This window comes from Mus musculus, chromosome 15, assembly GCF_000001635.26.
Source record: "Mus musculus strain C57BL/6J chromosome 15, GRCm38.p6 C57BL/6J".
NCBI classification, from domain to species: Eukaryota; Metazoa; Chordata; class Mammalia; order Rodentia; family Muridae; genus Mus; species Mus musculus.
The window spans coordinates 9,436,016-9,455,139 of record NC_000081.6 but is presented as its reverse complement, the minus strand read 5'-3'; the positions used below and the strand labels follow the sequence as shown (position 1 = coordinate 9,455,139).

Below are 19,124 nucleotides of genomic sequence, written 5' to 3'. Positions count from 1 at the left end.
ATTTTAGACGATTGCTGTACCACATGCTTTGGACAAAGCAGAAGAGTAAATAACATAAGTGGACCAATCTTTATTTTCATTCCCTTTGTATGTGTCCATGGACATGTATGTCACATGTGTAAGGGTACACAAGGAGGACAGGAGAGAGCTGGACGCTCTGAATCTGGTTGTGGGTAGGTTTGAGCTGCCTGACATGAGTGTTGAGATCTGACCTAGGGTCTTCTGGAAGGGCAGCAAGTGGTCTGAACTGCTGAACCAAACCATGGAAGGCTGGTGGAGACTGAAAGGAAGTGTTGGAAGGAGAGATGGGGAAAGTATAAAACCAGCCAGGTAACTGACTTCCAATTCAAAGGAGCTTAGGATGAGACTAAGGGATGAAGGTGGACTACAGTGCTTACAAAAAGGAAAGAACAGTGATGTAGAGAACCCTGTGGGTGAATTGAAGAGAAGGTACAGAAGATAAGGTGTGCGACCAAGTGGAGCCTGGTGCATCCAATATGACAGCTGGACCCTTTGGACAGTGATGAATTCATTTAAAATGGCAAGTGACTGAACTGGGAGTTTGAGGGGAAGGGAAGACTAGGGTTACAAAGCTGTTGATTGCCTCTACCTCTCCCTACCCTCGCCCAGCTACACACACAATGGCAAGTGAAGGGGATATCCACAGAGCAGCAGAAGGCAGTGACTGGGAGATCTGGAACAGAGGCTGAGTGGAGTAGCCAGCCACAAAGGAGACTGGTGCACTGGGGCCAAGCTGGCTTGCTCACTCCATCGCTCTTTTGTACAGTTGGCTGCTGCCCCTGACAGAGTTCTCAGCCAGGATTTCCAGCGTTCTTGTCGGATGAGATGTGGAAAGTTGCAATTGCAGGGATCTGCTTCTGAGAGCATGTCTTTTTCTTGTTTTCTTTTCTTTCTTTCTTTTTTTTTTTTTTTTACAATAAAGATAAATTTATTTTGACTATCACGTGAAAAGAGAAAAGAATGATATGTGTCATAAGGAATTTTTTAAACATACAGAAAGATAGATGGACAAATGAATAGATGAATGGATAATAGATAGATAGATAGATAGATAGATAGATAGATAGATAGATAGATAGATAGATAGATAAAAGAGACAGAGACAAATGTGTCTTCCTTTTATCTTTACTATTTTCCTGCTCAAGAAAGCAAACATGTGTCCTTTCCTATAACCTCAGATTTTTTTCTTTTATTTAAAGTTCATGATTCTTATTAGTCTTCCTTCTCCAAACTTCACACACAAGTTTATCAAGTCTATTCTGCATTAATCTTCCTTCCTTCCTTCCTTCCTTCCTTCCTTCCTTCCTTCCTTTCTTCCTTCCTTTCTTCCTTTCTTCTTAAAGGTTCTGTTTAGGCTTACCTGTAGGGAATAAAGATTCAATAAGGCCCCACCTGCACTTCTCCACTCCATTGGGTTGTCTTAGTACTACCTGGTGGCTGCAAACTGAATTATCCCTCCCTCTTCCCTCCTCCCTCCCTCCTTCTTCCCTCCCTCCTCTCTCCTTCCTCCCTCCCTCCTTCCTTCCTTCTCCCTCCCTCTGTGGGTCCCCATGGCCTTGGGTGAAGACAGAATGACATGGCTCCTGCCCCTGGGACACGGCCAATATACTTGGGCCTCCACAAGTGTCTGTGACTGCCAAGAGCATAAGGCTTGTTTGTATATGTTGTACATATTTTCAGGGTCCTCCAAGGAATGTCCTCCCAGTTAATGTTAATGACTTCATGGCACTTAGAGATAGCAGGGGTCCTGAAGATGAAGGTGTGTCTAATGTCTCAGCAAAATGGTAAAAGCTCGGACCTCCAGGACAGCCCTTAATATATATAGTATTTGAAACATATATAATTTTTCAATTATGCAAAAATGTTAGGATGCAATATAAATTGTATAAGGAACAGATGCAGCAACACTATGAACTGGCTTGGCAGAAAGATACAAAGTCAGGCAGATACAAATGCAGGCCAATTCTTGAGTTCAAGGTCAGCCTGGGACAGAGGGAACTTAGGCACAGGTGTGGTAGAAATGGTAATTTCAGGACAAGGTCCCACCCAGCAAAGTTTACAAAGGCAGGGAGCTCTCTGAATTCTTTTACAATGTTTTAAAATAAAAATGTGCTCGCTGTCTCCAACAGAGCCTGGGGTCAGAGGGTGCTGATTCATAGGATAATCAAAGGTGAACCTGGAGTAAATGCCTGGATTGATATGTAAAATAAAAGGCTGGCTTCTGTTCTGCAAGAGATGAGCTATTGGCAGAGAAAATTTTTAGATTAGCAAGAAAGAACTGCTTGGAGAACTGTCTCAAGCAGAACCTAGAGGGCTGTCGAGAGATCTCCAGAGAAAGTAGAACAGAGAGAACAAGCTGGAAAGCTTTCTCCAGCAGAGCACAGGCCACCAGCTTAGACCCACAAATTGTTTCGCAGTTCCCAGACACCAATTCCTCAGAATCCTTCTCCAAGCCAAGGCTGGTCCTTGGCATCTCTTCCTCCTTCTCTCCCTCTCTACATAGCAAAGAACCTGTAAACACAATAGTAGACACAGTCACTGAAGTGCAATCTCTAGTATATTTTCCCACATGTCACAAAACACCAAATTCTTCCACGTCCAGTTTATTACTAATTCCAAAAAAAAAAAAGGTGTCTTTTTGGGTGCTCAAAAATGAAAACGTGCCCTTGGTTTCCCTAACTAGAGGTCAAGGAAACTGAAGAAGTGTTGGTCTGCTCAAATAAAATTGAGAAAAAGGAGTCAATCTGTGAAGATGCAGAGGGTAGAGGGTAGACTTATAACAGAAGACCCAGCAAAGGACATGCAGGGGCAGGGCTAGGGAATATACATCAAGGAGGGAAATGTCTACTCTCCTGACTGGTGGGGATGTGTACCACAGTGATGGGCTCAGTCATTTAGTTTCTGCCATGTTCCTTTGTCCCTAGTGCCTGAGACACAGGGAATGTGTACTACCAGAAAACCACTGGGTGGCAGTCTCATGAGCCCAGCCCTGTAAGTGCCATTTTGGGCATTTCTGTAGTTGTTAAGCATCCATGCCATCACATTAGACTATTTCAAAAACAAATGACCTAGTATTGCTGTAATAGTTCTGCAGCTTTAAAACATTGCCCCGTAAGAGTAGAATAGAGTAGGAAAGCAATCTACAAAGCAGGTGGCTACTGGTTAAGACAGAAGGGCTTTTAAGCGATTCTGGGGAGGTCGGGGAGAAGCAAGCTGGCTTTCTCTCCAGATCCTCTCCTAGCTCTGTTCACTCATACTTCACCCTGAGGAATGTGACCACGACTTTTGTTGCCTTTATATCCATTTCCAGTACAGGTTTGTTTTGCTTTTTTTTTGTTTGTTTTAACATTTTATTGATTTTTCATGAGTTTTTCATTAATGTGACCCACACATTAATGCAGACCCCTGCTGATGCTGATACATCCCAATTCCACTCACCTCCCCAACCCTTTGTATCTGCCCTCTGCCCTTACAATCACCCCACAAGAAGAAAATAATGACATCTCCTATGTAGTATGCCACAGTGTGTCCCACAGTATACTATTGTGTCCATACTTCTTTACTTGCAAATGTTCATTGCAATGACTTATTGGTCTTTTAAGCCCCAGACTTCAGCCATACTGGATCTTCACCTGGACTCCTCTCAGATATTCTGTTGTTGCCCTGTGTCATGATGGAGAACCTGCAGCTTTGGATCTATACCAACATGTGAAGGTGAGCTCTCCAGCACTGCTCTCTGTGGCTTACCCGGTACCTCTGCTGGCAAGGGGTCTCAGGTTTAACAAATGGCATCTCTCCTTCTGACTGTCTAGGCCCAGTGCTTGTTCTAAATCCTATTCTATACGATCCTTATACCTGCTACTGGTCTCTTCAGCTTTCTTCCCCTTTCCTCCCTCCTAATAAAATGCCACAGACTGGATAATTTACAAAGAAATAAATTCATTTCCTAGAGTTCTAGAGGATAGACGGCCAAGAGCAATGTGCTAAAGTTTAGTGACTGGTGAGACTCTCCCTGTTCTTTCAGTGTGGTGCTATGAACTCTATATTCTTCAGAAGTGTTTTCTTTATTCTTTCTATTAATACCAGGGTGAAAATTAAGTACTACTCTTCATGTTTGTGATGGAACATACTTGAAAAAGATTTCTTAAGTTATCATTGTCTCAGGGACTCTATGGCTGTGAGAAAACACCATGGCCAAAGCAATGGGGGAAAATTTGTCTTTTCACCCACAGCACAGCCCATCACTGAGGGAAGTCAGGGCAGAAATTAAGACAGGGCAGAAACCTGGATACAGAAACTGATGCAGAGGCTATGAAGGAGTGTTGCTTTGGCTTGCTCTTTATGGCTTGGTCAGCCTACTTTCGTATAGCACCTAGGACCACCAGCCGAGGATGGCACTGCCCAGAGTATCAACCATCAATCAAGAGAATGCACCAAGGCCTGGCTCATAGGCCAATCAAGTGAATTCATTTTTTCAACTGAGCTTCCTTCTTCTAAATGGACTCTAGATTGTGTTAACTGGACACAAAACTAGCCAGCATAATCATCATTATAAAATATCTACTTCATAACTTCATTTTATTTTTATTATTTTTTAAATTCATTCAACTTGGCTGAGGACTCCTAATGCAAGGACAGGGAGTAATGTCTAAGGAGTACATAGGGTCTAGAGCACAATGTGTAAGGAATCACTCCATTTTCAAGACCACAAAAATCAACCCTACATTTGTCTACCACTAAGAAGAGAGATAATGAGTATCTATCTCTTTAACTCTTGTGCCATGCACTTCCCTTGTCTCACCTTGGTCTTCATCCTGCACTCAACATGCTTATTTGAATATCTAGCCTGTGCTACTCAGTAACAATGTAGGAAACACTCAGTGACCTTTGCATGCTTAGGGAAAGTTTCAACTCTGCAGTTTGAAGTACAACTGACTTTGTTGACACTGGAAACTGATTAGCCACCACTCCATGTCCCTCTTCCTTTCATATAATAGGGTAGAGACATGGGCTCATATCTACAACACCTTAGAACACTAATATCATAGAGCTGTTTCACCAGTGTCCACAACTGCCTGACTCCAGGGTACTGTCACACGATTTGTATTGCTTGTTTAATCGGTTGATGGTCAGGTCTTCTGAGGTTTGCACCCAAAGTATTCATGTTTGACATAACTGGCAAATACTTATTCCCACAGTGACTTTATTTAAGTTGTTTCTAGATATTGATTGCGATTCTGGGTAAAACGGCTATGCAGACTATGAAGATAAACTGTTCTCTCTAAGAATTAGGCTGAGGCAGGGGTGGGTTTGGGTACTGCTCCATTATAAACCTCTTCTTGCAACAGAATGTTACATATCAGCCTCTTTAAGATTTTTGACCATGGGAGAGAAAGAAGTCTGTTTAGCATGCCACTTGAGGGCTCCTGTGACTTACACTTGAAGTGAAAATCCAGGCTTCATCAAACAGAGCTTGCACTCAGATCCTGTCACACTGAGCTCCTGTGGGACCGCCAGGCAGTGTTGAGGAAGCCTGAGGAGAATGTTGTCATTGTTCCTCCACCATCTCTCTCTCCTCCTGGACTGGCTTCGAGTCTCAGGGGTTTTGATCAGAACATAACTTGCAACCTATTCTGCATCTAATCAGCCTGACACATGAAAACTCTTAAAGAAACAAAGTGAGAATGTATGTAATTTTACCCAAGGTGAACATAGACCTAGCCAGATTTGTACACAGGACAGTAAACAGATTAATGAAGCCTAGAGGAAGGAAAAACAAAATGAATGTTTCCAAACTCCCTGGTTTCAACACTATGCTAATGTGAACAAGCAAGCAACATTTTTCCAGAGTCATTGAAGATTTGGTCTCAGGCAGTGGTTTCAAATCCACTTCAAGGACAAAGATTTTCCTCAACATTTTCAAATGCAGAAAGAGCCACAACCCCAGTTAGCATTTATGCCTTTGTGGCCATTACTCGCCTAAAACACTAAGTCACTTGTGCAATTGTGTACAGCGTTTCTCTGGGAACCATTTGCCTATATAAGATTCAGTATATAGACATCCACACATCAAATGAGTTTTTTGTATCCTTAATGTATACTTCCAGAAAATGGAGAATTATTAATAGATAGAGATCGAATGTCAGAGTAGAACATTGGTAGAGGTTGGTATATCTGGATGTATTACTGGTGTAACCACTATTCACAGCAGAGAGTAAGACTTTGAACTCCCTCAATGTATGAAAGTCTGGAAGCAGTCCACTCAATCACTGTAGTCCCAAGATACTAGTCACTTCTATACTCAAAGTGGGATAAAAGTCCACAATAACAGAAGCAACACCAGCCAGTACATCCACACTCCAAGAAGCAGGAAAGATCAAGAGACCCTGACCATATAAGCCAAGCCCCTCGTAAGTGCCTTCCAGAAAATTCTACTATGGACCAGAAATCCTGAGCACTTCACCCCAACTCCCACACCAAGTTTCTGCTCATAAAGAAGAGCCTTGGGATTGAACTGGCAGCCTATAGTTTCTGCCACTGATGGCAGAAGAAGCAGCTATTTCAGGAAATTAGACTACTGCTGTTCTAGAGCAGCTCATTCAACACTGTCTTCAACAGTGGTTCTCAACCTCTGGGTCCCGACCCCCCAGAGGGCCACATATCAAATATCCTGTATATCAGATATTTGAATTACTATGCATAACAGTATCAAATTTACAATTATGAAGTAGCAATGGAATAATTTTATGGTCGAGGGTCCTATAACATGAGGAACACTATTAAATGGTCACAGCAGTAGGAAGGTTTAGAACCACTGATCTGCAATCTGAGAATTGTACAGGCATGGGGAAGACCTTTATGCTGAAGACTAAATTCAGAATTTAGCACAGCAATGACTTCACACTTTCCAACCACTGTTTTTTCAAACCATAGGCTGTTCAGTGTTCTAAAGCTGAGACTGTGGTGGTGAGTAGCATGTTCACAATGTCTACTGTACTTCAAGAATCCGTAAGAAATTTGTTTCAGCTTGTAAGCTGCTGGCTTGTGACAGGCACCTTGTCAATGAACTGATCTAAGATAGATGACTTCCCCAGAATAGTTGAAGCAATCTTAAGAAACCACCCTTTGTCATAAATTTTACTGTCTCCATTGTTCTTGCAAGACAATGGGTCCGGGGAACTAACTGCTATTTTTATTATTGTAAATACTGTTTGCTGGCTGGAGATAACTGAGACATCTGTAGAATGTCTGTTGTAAAAGTTAGGCACTGTAAAATGTGAGCTAATTTGACCCCCAAAAGCCTTGTAACTTTGTGTGTCTCTGTGGTTTTTTTTTTTTTCCTCTATTAACCCTGTACTAACAACGTGTCAGAGCCATACTCTGAGCATCTCTAGCATGTTCCTGGACAGTATCCATGGTTTGCCTGGTATTTGATAAAGCCTCTTACTCATTAAAATGTATTCATGGTCGTGGTGAATCTCTGATCAACCCATAACAAGATACTCTGGGTTCATACAAACATAACCAAAAATGACTTTCACCCAAGAACAGACAAAGCTCGGACACCAAATCTGACCCTTCACCTGTTTCTGTAACTAAGGATTTATTGGAAAGCAGTTTACAAACCTGTTTATACAGGACCTATGCCTACCTTCCTGCTGGGCCTACAAAGATAAAGAGTTGCATCAAAGACTTTATGACACAAAGCCTGGGATGTTTATTGTTGGGTTTATGAAGAAAAGTTTGTAAAAGAGAAAAATAAGAGCAATGGGAGCAATGGGAAACATTATTTAGCATTTAAACTATATCAAGGTCACCTGCTATCAACAAAACTGTTTTGCAGATAATTCTCAACCAGTCTATTAGAAACAGAGCTGTTCTTTTGTTTTGTTTTATTTTTAATCTGAGGCCAGTGAGGTGGCTACATGGGTAAAGCTGCTTGCCACCAAGACTGGCAACCTGAATTCAATATAGGACCCACATAGTAAAGAAAAAAAGACAGTCCTAGCAAGTGTTCCTTTGTATTCCACAAACATGCCAAGACACTCATCATGCCCCCAACTGAAATAAATTGGTGGAAGAGGAGGAAGAGGAGGAGGAGAGCAAGAGAAAGGAAGAGGAAGAGGAAGAGGAAGAGGAAGAGGAAGAGGAAGAGGAAGAGGAAGAAGAAGAAGAAGAAGAAGAAGAAGAAGAAGAAGAAGAAGAAGAAGAAGAAGAAGAAGAAGAAGAAGAAGAAGAGAGGAGTTTTTGGTATAAAGTATATCTTGATACTAAATCTTAGCATTTTCAATGTACAGTTACATATAGTAGTGGAAACATAGTTAACCCCATTTTACAAAATAAGAAAACTAATGTTCAAGGGTTTGAGAACAAGACAAGACTTTAACAATAGTCACATACACATTATAACATTTTAAAAAATACTGTTTTGTCAACAAAGAGCTCTTGTAGTCTGCACAGAATATTAGCATATAAACTCTAGGACCAAAAATTTGAACAAAGCATGCCTAGCAAATCAGGTAATGTCATAGGCTCCTGGAGGAGATTGGCCCTCCTCCTGACAGCCACAGAGGGAACATTTTCCAAGGGAGTGACACATTGCCACATCTTCTCTAACTGAGGACTGCCCTGCTCTCAGAGCACACCTTCTAAGTAAGAGTGCTTAGGAATCTTTATCGATTGCCCTTCGATTGTGCAAAATATAAAAGATGGGGAACAACCATCCTCAGATGTTGGGTCCCTAAAACACATGAGAAAATCTTCCCAGGCTATCAGGAATAAAGTGAATCTCGAGGGAATACCAAAGACATCCTGTGGCATGTCCCACAGTAACCAGGTGATTTACAATGATCCCTTCAGTGAGTACCTGCTTGTCTCTGCAACACAGAAAACTGCCTCTCTAAATTCTCTTAATTATTTTATATGCAAACACATACACATTTGCCTGTCAGCTCAGAATAAATAACAACAATAACAACAACAAAAACAAACTTTTATTTTAAAATGCCAGTAGAATATAGTTTTATTTTTTAAAAATTAAAGGGATAAAAGAAACTATTGAGGTCAAAAGTTTTGGAGAGAGAGACAGAGAGACGACAGAGAGGCAGAGAGATAGAGAGACAGAGAGAGATGGATGGATTCTGGGAGAAGATATGAGATGCTGAGATGCAAGAGATTTGCCAGAAGACAAGGTGGTGAACAGACAGTCCAGAGCTGAGCATCGAAGTAGAACCACATGGTGGGCTGCAGTACCAGGATTAGTTGGATTAAGCTAGATAGCTGGCTAGGAGACTGCTCTAGCTAGAAGGCCGAAGCTTTAAAATATTGAAAAGCCTCTGTGTCATTATTTATGCCGCTGGTGGGTCAGAGAAAGTACCACTATCTGGTGCCATCCCTGGGCCAATGGTCCTGGATTCTATAAAAAAGCAGGTTGAGCAAGCCATGATGAACAAGCCCATAAGCAGCACCTCTCCATGGTAGTGGCATGCTCACCTTGGCAGCAACCAACCACTCTCTAATTGAAGATCTGCCTATTCAACAAGAAGAAAATCATTCCTGATACTGGAAGCTTATCCAACTATCCAGGGCTGGTGAAGTCATGGATCTTGGAGGAGAACCTACAACCACCACTTCACTAAACCATCACAATCCCTAACAACACTCTAAATATTTGTCCTTACACCCACAAGTGAGCACAGCCCTTATGCCTCATGAAAGAAACTCCTCTTTGCAACAGACAGAAAAAGCAACCAATCAAAATGCGGAGTCGTGAGGCATGGTCCCAGTGGATGTATCTATACAACACAACTCCTGCACCTAAGGCTCAGAGATTATTGCAGAAGAAGGGATGGCCAGAGGAACACAGATAAACATAGCAACAGTCAATGGAAAATAAATGCCATGAATTTGAAAGCGAGCAAGGAGAGATACATGGGAGAGGTTTGAAGGAAGAAAGGATAGGGGGAAATGATATAATTATAATCTTTTTGTCTTTGTAAGTACAGTCACAGTTCAGGAACATCTTCTCTCATTGGCCTAGAGAAGATAGGCCTTCCTTTGGTGAAGCCTCCCACAGTCGTTGCCCCCACTCTGAAATATTTTGTGATGCACTATGAATATCTCTGTCCAAAACTGAGATAGCATCCATATTGCACTACATGTCCATTTAGGTTGTAAAGTTCTTGGAGCAAAAACTATATCCTGCATTTTTTTCTTATTCTTATATATTAGCACTTAATATGATGCTGTAGTATTAAGTTGGAATAGATGTTATAGTGGTTTGACTGAAAATGGTCCCCATGGGTTAATAGGGAGTGGCACTATTAGAAGGTGTGGCCTTATTGGAGGGAATGTGTCATTGGGGGTGGGTTTTAGGGTTTCAGATGCTAAATTCAGGCCTATCTCTTCCTGCTGCCTGCAGGAGATCTGCATGTAGAACTCTCAGGTCCTCCTCCAGCACTGTGTGCTTTACCACGCTTCTCACCATGATGACAATGGACTAAACCTCTGAACTGTAAGCCAACCCCAGTTAAAAGTTTTCCTTTATAAGAGGTACCATGGTCATGATGTGTCTTCACTGCAAGAGCTTTGATCATCACTATCATCTGTTCACATAAGACAAAAACAAATTAATCGAAATCTGCTTTTCCATATGGGAAGCTATTAATAAACCAAGGAGCTTTTTGTGGTAGCAAGATGTTTGAGAGAGAAAAGTGAAGAGGTCTGAAAAGAAGAACTTGATACCTAGAATAATTAAGTTACATTCCAGACTGATTGAAAGGGGTTTACATTCCTTAAGGTCCTTCTCAACTTATTATTACTAAAATCAAGCCTCTGTTATAATTTTGTAAATGTCATCTCAACACTTTTCAGCAAAGCTTCTAATTTTTGCAATGTGCTTGATGAAATTTCTCAAGAAAGCTAGGTTCAGAGCTACAGGCGCTCCGTTGCTAACAGAGGTGAGATAAACCATTCTAGAAGCATGGTATCCCAATGAGAAACATGAGCTATCCAAACTGAAGTCTGTCTCCAGTCTGCCTACTGTGATGAAGGGTGGTTTTTAAACCACGGTTTCTTCATCCCTCTGTACATCATTGACTTCATGTGCCTTTTCCTTCCCTGACAGCATAAGCAGTAGTAGTGCCAGAGTGAGTCAAAATTGCTTCATCCTCACAGAGATCACACTCATACCTTCCTTTCTCCTTTCTTTCTGTTAAAGGTAAGCACCTATGCCTTCCTATCACAAATTTGCCCATTCCCTTCACCACTGTCACCATAGAAACCGTTACTAAAATGATACTTACTTAATAGAACTGAAAGAGAAAGATGTCTCAGTTGCTGGTCTGGATCAGAGTCATATAGTGTGCTTTTACTCACAATCCTTCCAAAGGTTCACTAAGATGCTTACAGTTGTGGACACACTCCACAGTACTGTGGTCCTGTAGTCTCCTCTGCATAATAGTGCACATAAGATGGCACACTCAGAGCTACCATAATATTATTTGTGTTTATATACAAAATTCTACTTATATTAGTGCAATAGAAACACATGGCCAGAGCAGCAGCGGTCGCCATCTTGGTTCCGGGACTCAGCAGAATTTAGGAAATTAGTCTGAACAGGTTAGAGGGTGCGCCAGAGAACCGGACAGCTTCTGGGACGGGCGGAAGCACAGAGCCGCTGAGGCAGCAGCCTGGGCGGGCCGCAGACAACCGGCCACCATCCGGACCAGAGGACAGGTGTCCGCCTGGCTTGGGAGGCGGCCTCAGCCTCAGAAGCAGCGGTCGCCATCTTGGTTCCGGGACTCAGCAGAACTTAGGAAATTAGTCTGAACAGGTTAGAGGGTGCGCCAGAGAACCGGACAGCTTCTGGGACGGGCAGAAGCACAGAGCCGCTGAGGCAGCACCCTTGGCGGGCCGCAGACAGCCGGCCACCGTCCGGACCAGAGGACAGGTGTCCGCCTGGCTCGGGAGACGGCCTCAGCCTCAGGAGCAGCGGTCACCATCTAGGTTCCAGGACTCCCTGGAACTTAGGATTTTAGTCTGCACAGGTGAGAGTCTGCACCACAGAAGCTGACAGCTTCTGGGAACTGCCAAAGCAACACAGCTTCTGAGAGAGGCCCTGTTTTGGGCCTTCTTCTTCGACCAGGAGGACGTCCAAAAACAAGATATCTGCGCACCTTCCCTGTAAGAGAGCTTGCCAGCAGAGAGTGCTCTGAGCACTGAAACTCAGAGGAGAGAATCTGTCTCCCAGGTCTGCTGAGAGACGGCAACAGAATCACCAGAAGAACAATCTCTAAACAGAGTCAACTATAACTACTAACTCCAGAGATTACCAGATGGCGAAAGGTAAATGTAGGAATCCTACTAACAGGAACCAAGACCACTCACCATCATCAGAACCCAGCACTCCCACTTCGCCCAGTCCAGGGCACCCCAACACACCCGAAAACCTAGACCTAGATTTAAAAGCATATCTCATGATGATGGTACAGGACATCAAGAAGGACTTTAATAAATCACTTAAAGAAATACAGGAGAACACTGCTAAAGAGTTACAACTCCTTAAAGAAAAACAGGAAAACACAATCAAACAGGTAGAAGTCCTTACAGAAAAAGAGGAAAAAACATACAAACAGGTGATGGAAATGAACAAAACCATACTAGACCTAAAAAGGGAAGTAGAAACAATAAAGAAAACTCAAAGTGAGGCAACACTGGAGATAGAAACCCTAGGAAAGAAATCTGGAACCATAGATTTGAGCATCAGCAACAGAATACAAGAGATGGAAGAGAGAATCTCAGGTGCAAAAGATTCCATAGAGAACATCGGCACAACAATCAAAGAAAATGGAAAATGCAAAAAGATCCTAACTCAAAATATCCAGGAAATCCAGGACACAATGAGAAGACCAAACCTACGGATAATAGGAGTGGATGAGAATGAAGATTTTCAACTCAAAGGACCAGCAAACATCTTCAACAAAATTATTGAAGAAAACTTCCCAAATATAAAGAAAGAGATACCTATGAACATACAAGAAGCCTACAGAACTCCAAATAGACTGGACCAGAAAAGAAATTCCTCCCGACACATAATAATCAGAACAACAAATGCACTAAATAAAGATAGAATATTAAAAGCAGTAAGGGAAAAAGGTCAAGTAACATACAAAGGCAAGCCTATCAGAATTACACCAGATTTTTCACCAGAGACTATGAAAGCCAGAAGAGCCTGGACAGATGTTATACAGACACTAAGAGAACACAAATTCCAGCCCAGGCTACTATACCCAGCCAAACTCTCAATTACCATAGATGGAGAAACCAAAGTATTCCACGACAAAACCAAATTCACACATTATCTCTCCACGAATCCAGCCCTTCAAAGGTTAATAACAGAAAAAAACCAATACAAGAACGGGAACAATGCCCTAGAAAAAACAAGAAGGTAATCCCTCAACAAACCTAAAAGAAGACAGCCACAAGAACAGAATGCCAACTTTAACAACAAAAATAACAGGAAGCAACAATTACTTTTCCTTAATATCTCTTAACATCAATGGTCTCAACTCCCCAATAAAAAGACATAGACTAACAAACTGGCTACACAAACAAGACCCAACATTTTGCTGTTTACAGGAGACACATCTCAGAGAAAAAGATAGACACTACCTCAGAATAAAAGGCTGGAAAACAATTTTCCAAGCAAATGGTATGAAGAAATAAGCTGGAGTAGCCATCCTAATATCTGATAAGATTGACTTCCAACCCAAAGTCATCAAAAAAGACAAGGAGGGGCACTTTGTTCTCATCAAAGGTAAAATCCTCCAAGAGGAACTCTCAATTCTGAATATCTATGCGCCAAATACAAGGGCAGCCACATTCATTAAAGACACTTTAGTAAAGCTCAAAGCACACATTGCACCTCACACAATAATAGTGGGAGACTTCAACACACCACTTTCACCAATGGACAGATCATGGAAACAGAAACTAAACAGGGACACACTGAAACTAACAGAAGTGATGAAACAAATGGATCTGACAGATATCTACAGAACATTTTATCCTAAAACAAAAGGATATACCTTCTTCTCAGCACCTCATGGTACCTTCTCCAAAATTGACCACATAATAGGTCACAAAACAGGCCTCAACAGATTCAAAAATATTGAAATTGTCCCATGTATCCTATCAGATCACCATGCACTAAGGCTGATCTTCAATAACAAAAAAAATAACAGAAAGCCAACACTTACGTGGAAACTGAACAACACTCTTCTCAATGATACCTTGGTCAAGGAAGGAATAAAGAAAGAAATTAAAGACTTTTTAGAGTTTAATGAAAATGAAGCCACAACGTACCCAAACCTTTGGGACACAATGAAAGCATTTCTAAGAGGGAAACTCATAGCTCTGAGTGCCTCCAAGAAGAAACGGGAGAGAGCACATACGAGCAGCTTGACAACACATCTAAAAGCTCTAGAAAAAAAGGAAGCAAATTCACCCAAGAGGAGTAGACGGCAGGAAATAATCAAACTCAGGGGTGAAATCAACCAAGTGGAAACAAGAAGAACTATTCAAAGAATTAACCAAACGAGGAGTTGGTTCTTTGAGAAAATCAACAAGATAGATAAACCCTTAGCTAGACTCACTAGAGGGCACAGAGACAAAATCCTAATTAACAAAATCAGAACTGAAAAGGGAGACATAACAACAGATCCTGAAGAAATCCAAAACACCATCAGATCCTTCTACAAAAGGCTATACTCAACAAAACTAGAAAACCTGGACGAAATGGACAAATTTCTGGACAGATACCAGGTACCAAAGTTGAATCAGGATCAAGGTGACCTTCTAAACAGTCCCATATCCCCTAAAGAAATAGAAGCAGTTATAAATAGTCTCCCAGCCAAAAAAAGCCCAGGACCAGACGGGTGTAGTGCAGAGTTCTATCAGACCTTCAAAGAAGATCTAATTCCAGTTCTGCACAAACTTTTTCACAAGATAGAAGTAGAAAGTACTCTACCCAACTCATTTTATGAAGCCACTATTACTCTGATACCTAAACCACAGAAAGATCCAACAAAGATAGAGAACTTCAGACCAATTTCTCTTATGAATATCGATGCAAAAATCCTCAATAAAATTCTCGCTAACCGAATCCAAGAACACATTAAAGCAATCATCCATCCTGACCAAGTAGGTTTTATTCCAGGAATGCAGGGATGGTTTAATATACGAAAATCCATCAATGTAATCCACTATATAAACAAACTCAAAGACAAAAACCACATGATCATCTCGTTGGATGCAGAAAAAGCATTTGACAAGATCCAACACCCATTCATGATAAAAGTTCTGGAAAGATCAGGAATTCAAGGCCCATACCTAAACATAATAAAAGCAATCTACAGCAAACCAATAGCCAACATCAAAGTAAACGGAGAGAAGCTGGAAGCAATCCCACTAAAATCAGGGACTAGACAAGGCTGCCCACTTTCTCCCTACCTTTTCAACATAGTACTTGAAGTATTAGCCAGAGCAATTCGACAACAAAAGGAGATCAAGAGGATACAAATTGGAAAGGAGGAAGTTAAAATATCACTTTTTGCAGATGATATGATAGTATATATAAGTGACCCGAAAAATTCCACCAGAGAACTCCTAAACCTGATAAACAGCTTCGGTGAAGTAGCTGGATATAAAATTAACTCAAACAAGTCAATGGCCTTTCTCTACACAAAGAATAAACAGGCTGAGAAAGAAATCAGGGAAACAACACCCTTCTCAATAGTCACAAATAATATAAAATATCTCGGTGTGACTCTAACTAAGGAAGTGAAAGATCTGTATGATAAAAACTTCAAGTCTCTGAAGAAAGAAATTAAAGAAGATCTCAGAAGATGGAAAGATCTCCCATGCTCATGGATTGGCAGGATCAACATTGTAAAAATGGCTATCTTGCCAAAAGCAATCTACAGATTCAATGAAATCCCCATCAAAATTCCAACTCAATTCTTCAACGAATTAGAAGGAGCAATTTGCAAATTCATCTGGAATAACAAAAAACCTAGGATAGCAAAAGCTCTTCTCAAGGATAAAAGAACCTCTGGTGGAATCACCATGCCTGACCTAAAGCTTTACTACAGAGCAATTGTGGTAAAAACTGCATGGTACTGGTATAGAGACAGACAAGTAGACCAATGGAATAGAATTGAAGACCCAGAAATGAACCCACACACCTATGGTCACTTGATTTCGACAAGGGAGCTAAAACCATCCAGTGGAAGAAAGACAGCATTTTCAACAATTGGTGCTGGCACAACTGGTTGTTATCATGTAGAAGAATGCGAATCGATCCATACTTATCTCCTTGTACTAAGGTCAAATCTAAATGGCTCAAAGAACTTCACATAAAACCAGAGACACTGAAACTTATCGAGGAGAAAGTGGGGAAAAGCCTTGAAGATATGGGCACAGGGGAAAAATTCCTGAACAGAACAGCAATGGCTTGTGCTGTAAGATCGAGAATTGACAAATGGGACCTAATGAAACTCCAAAGTTTCTGCAAGGCAAAAGACACCGTCAATAAGACAAAGAGACCACCAACAGATTGGGAAAGGATCTTTACCTATCCTAAATCAGATAGGGGACTAATATCCAACATATATAAAGAACTCAAGAAGGTGGACTTCAGAAAATCAAACAACCCCATTAAAAAATGGGGCTCAGAACTGAACAAAGAATTCTCACCTGAGGAATACCGAATGGCAGAGAAGCACCTGAAAAAATGTTCAACATCCTTAATCATCAGGGAAATGCAAATCAAAACAACCCTGAGATTCCACCTCACACCAGTCAGAATGGCTAAGATCAAAAATTCAGGTGACAGCAGATGCTGGCGAGGATGTGGAGAAAGAGGAACACTCCTCCATTGTTGGTGGGATTGCAGGCTTGTACAACCACTCTGGAAATCAGTCTGGCGGTTCCTCAGAAAATTGGACATAGTACTACCGGAGGATCCAGCAATACCTCTCCTGGGCATATATCCAGAAGATGCCCCAACTGGTAAGAAGGACACATGCTCCACTATGTTCATAGCAGCCTTATTTATAATAGCCAGAAGCTGGAAAGAACCCAGATGCCCCTCAACAGAGGAATGGATACAGAAAATGTGGTACATCTACACAATGGAGTACTACTCAGCTATTAAAAAGAATGAATTTATGAAATTCCTAGCCAAATGGATGGACCTGGAGGGCATCATCCTGAGTGAGGTAACACATTCACAAAGGAACTCACATAATATGTACTCACTGATAAGTGGATATTAGCCCAAAACCTAGGCTACCCAAGATATAAGATACAATTTCCTAAACACATGAAACTCAAGAAAAATGAAGACTGAAGTGTGGACACTATGCCCCTCCTTAGAAGTGGGAACAAAACACCCTTGGAAGGAGTTACAGAGACAAAGTTTGGAGCTGAGATGAAAGGATGGACCATGTAGAGACTGCCTTATCCAGGGATCCACCCCATAATCAGCATCCAAACGCTGACACCATTGCATACACTAGCAAGATTTTATCGAAAGGACCCAGATGTAGCTGTCTCTTGTGAGACTATGCCGGGGCCTAGCAAACACATAAGTGGATGCCCACAGTCAACTAATGGATGGATCACAGGGCTCCCAATGGAGGAGCTAGAGAAAGTACCCAAGGAGCTAAAGGGATCTCAACCCTATAGGTGGATCAACATTTTGAACTAACCAGTACCCCGGAGCTCTTGACTCTAGCTGCATATGTATCAAAAGATGGCCTAGTCGGCCATCACTGGAAAGAGAGGCCCATTGGACTTGCAAACTTTATATGCCCCAGTACAGGGGAACGCCAGGGCCAAAAAGGGGGAGTGGGCGGGTAGGGGAGTGGGGGTGGGTCGGTATGGGGGACTTTTGGTATAGCATTGGAAATGTAAATGAGCTAAATACCTAATAAAAAATGAAAAAAAAAAAAGAAACACATGGCCAATTTTAAACAGAGCAAAGAGGGCATATGGGAAGGATTGGAGAGGTTAAGGGATGGGGGCATAATACAGTTATGATCTCAAAGAAGTGATTTTTGGTTTTCTGTTTTTTTAATCATAAGAAAAAAGAGCTCCAGTCAATCAATGGCTGCTGAGACAGAGAGAATCCATTTTCTATAGGGAGGACTTTCTGGATAACGCATCTCACACGAAGCAGTCAGTCTTACATGCATGTACTCATGGGCATCACTAAATAAGCTCACTGTGTGTGTGTGTGTGTGCGTGCCTGTGTGTGTGTATGTGTGCGTGTGTGTGAAACAGAGAGGGGGGAGAAGGGAGAGAATTAAAAAAGAAGAGGCCATGAATTTAAAGAGTGGAGAGTGGAGGGTAGATATTAAATAAATATAGTACTAATGTATTCAATTCTCAAGTAACAACAACAACAAAAAAAAAACGCTAAATTAAAAACTCTAAATTTTTATCCTGCATCTGTCATGGATTCACAGGATGTGGTATAATCAGTACAAACTTATCTCACAGAATAAATGGGAATAATGCTAAATCTGTTGATCATTTTGTGAGTTGGAGACAGAATTCTAAGCTCTGTTTTGTCTGTGGCCATCGGGATAGTTACTGCAAGTCATCAAAGAAACTTCTCATCCAATGACCCAGCAAATAGGCACCACTCTGAAAGTGTTATCTCTTTTGCCTTTGCTAAATGAAATTGATTTTTGTCTAAGCATCTATTCCAAAAGTCTACACCTGGGGACCAGCTGTGCTCTTTGTGCACTGAGAGTCTAGGGATGGCTTCGTCAGGACATGCATTCTCACTGACTTTTAACTTTTCTTTTTAGATAAGAGATCCTCATCTTAAAAATGAAACAAAAACAGTGACAGTGAATTAAACAAATGAAAGCATTGAATTACCTGAAATGCTCGTCTGTAGCCGCAGGCTGCTTCACGGTGAAACTCTGGACTTCTGGCCCTGGGGACTCTAGTCTCCTCCCATGGTCCTGTGTCTCCCTCTTACCTGTCTTCCTTTGCTGTCCTGGCCTTTCAAGGCTTTCAGTTCTAATTGG

At 41.5% G+C, this 19,124-nt stretch overlaps 1 protein-coding gene across 2 annotated transcripts in view; it reads right to left on the bottom strand.

The window, feature by feature from the left end:
• Positions 1–19,124, bottom strand: part of Capsl (calcyphosine-like) — a 30,024-nt gene extending 10,900 nt beyond the window's left edge. Inside the window, exon 1 of one of the 2 annotated variants that reach the window (XM_006520186.3) lies at positions 18,973–19,124. The gene's annotated coding sequence lies outside the window, so the exon portion shown is untranslated. The remainder of the gene's footprint in view (positions 1–18,972) is intronic. The other variant, NM_029341.1, reaches the window with a different exon arrangement.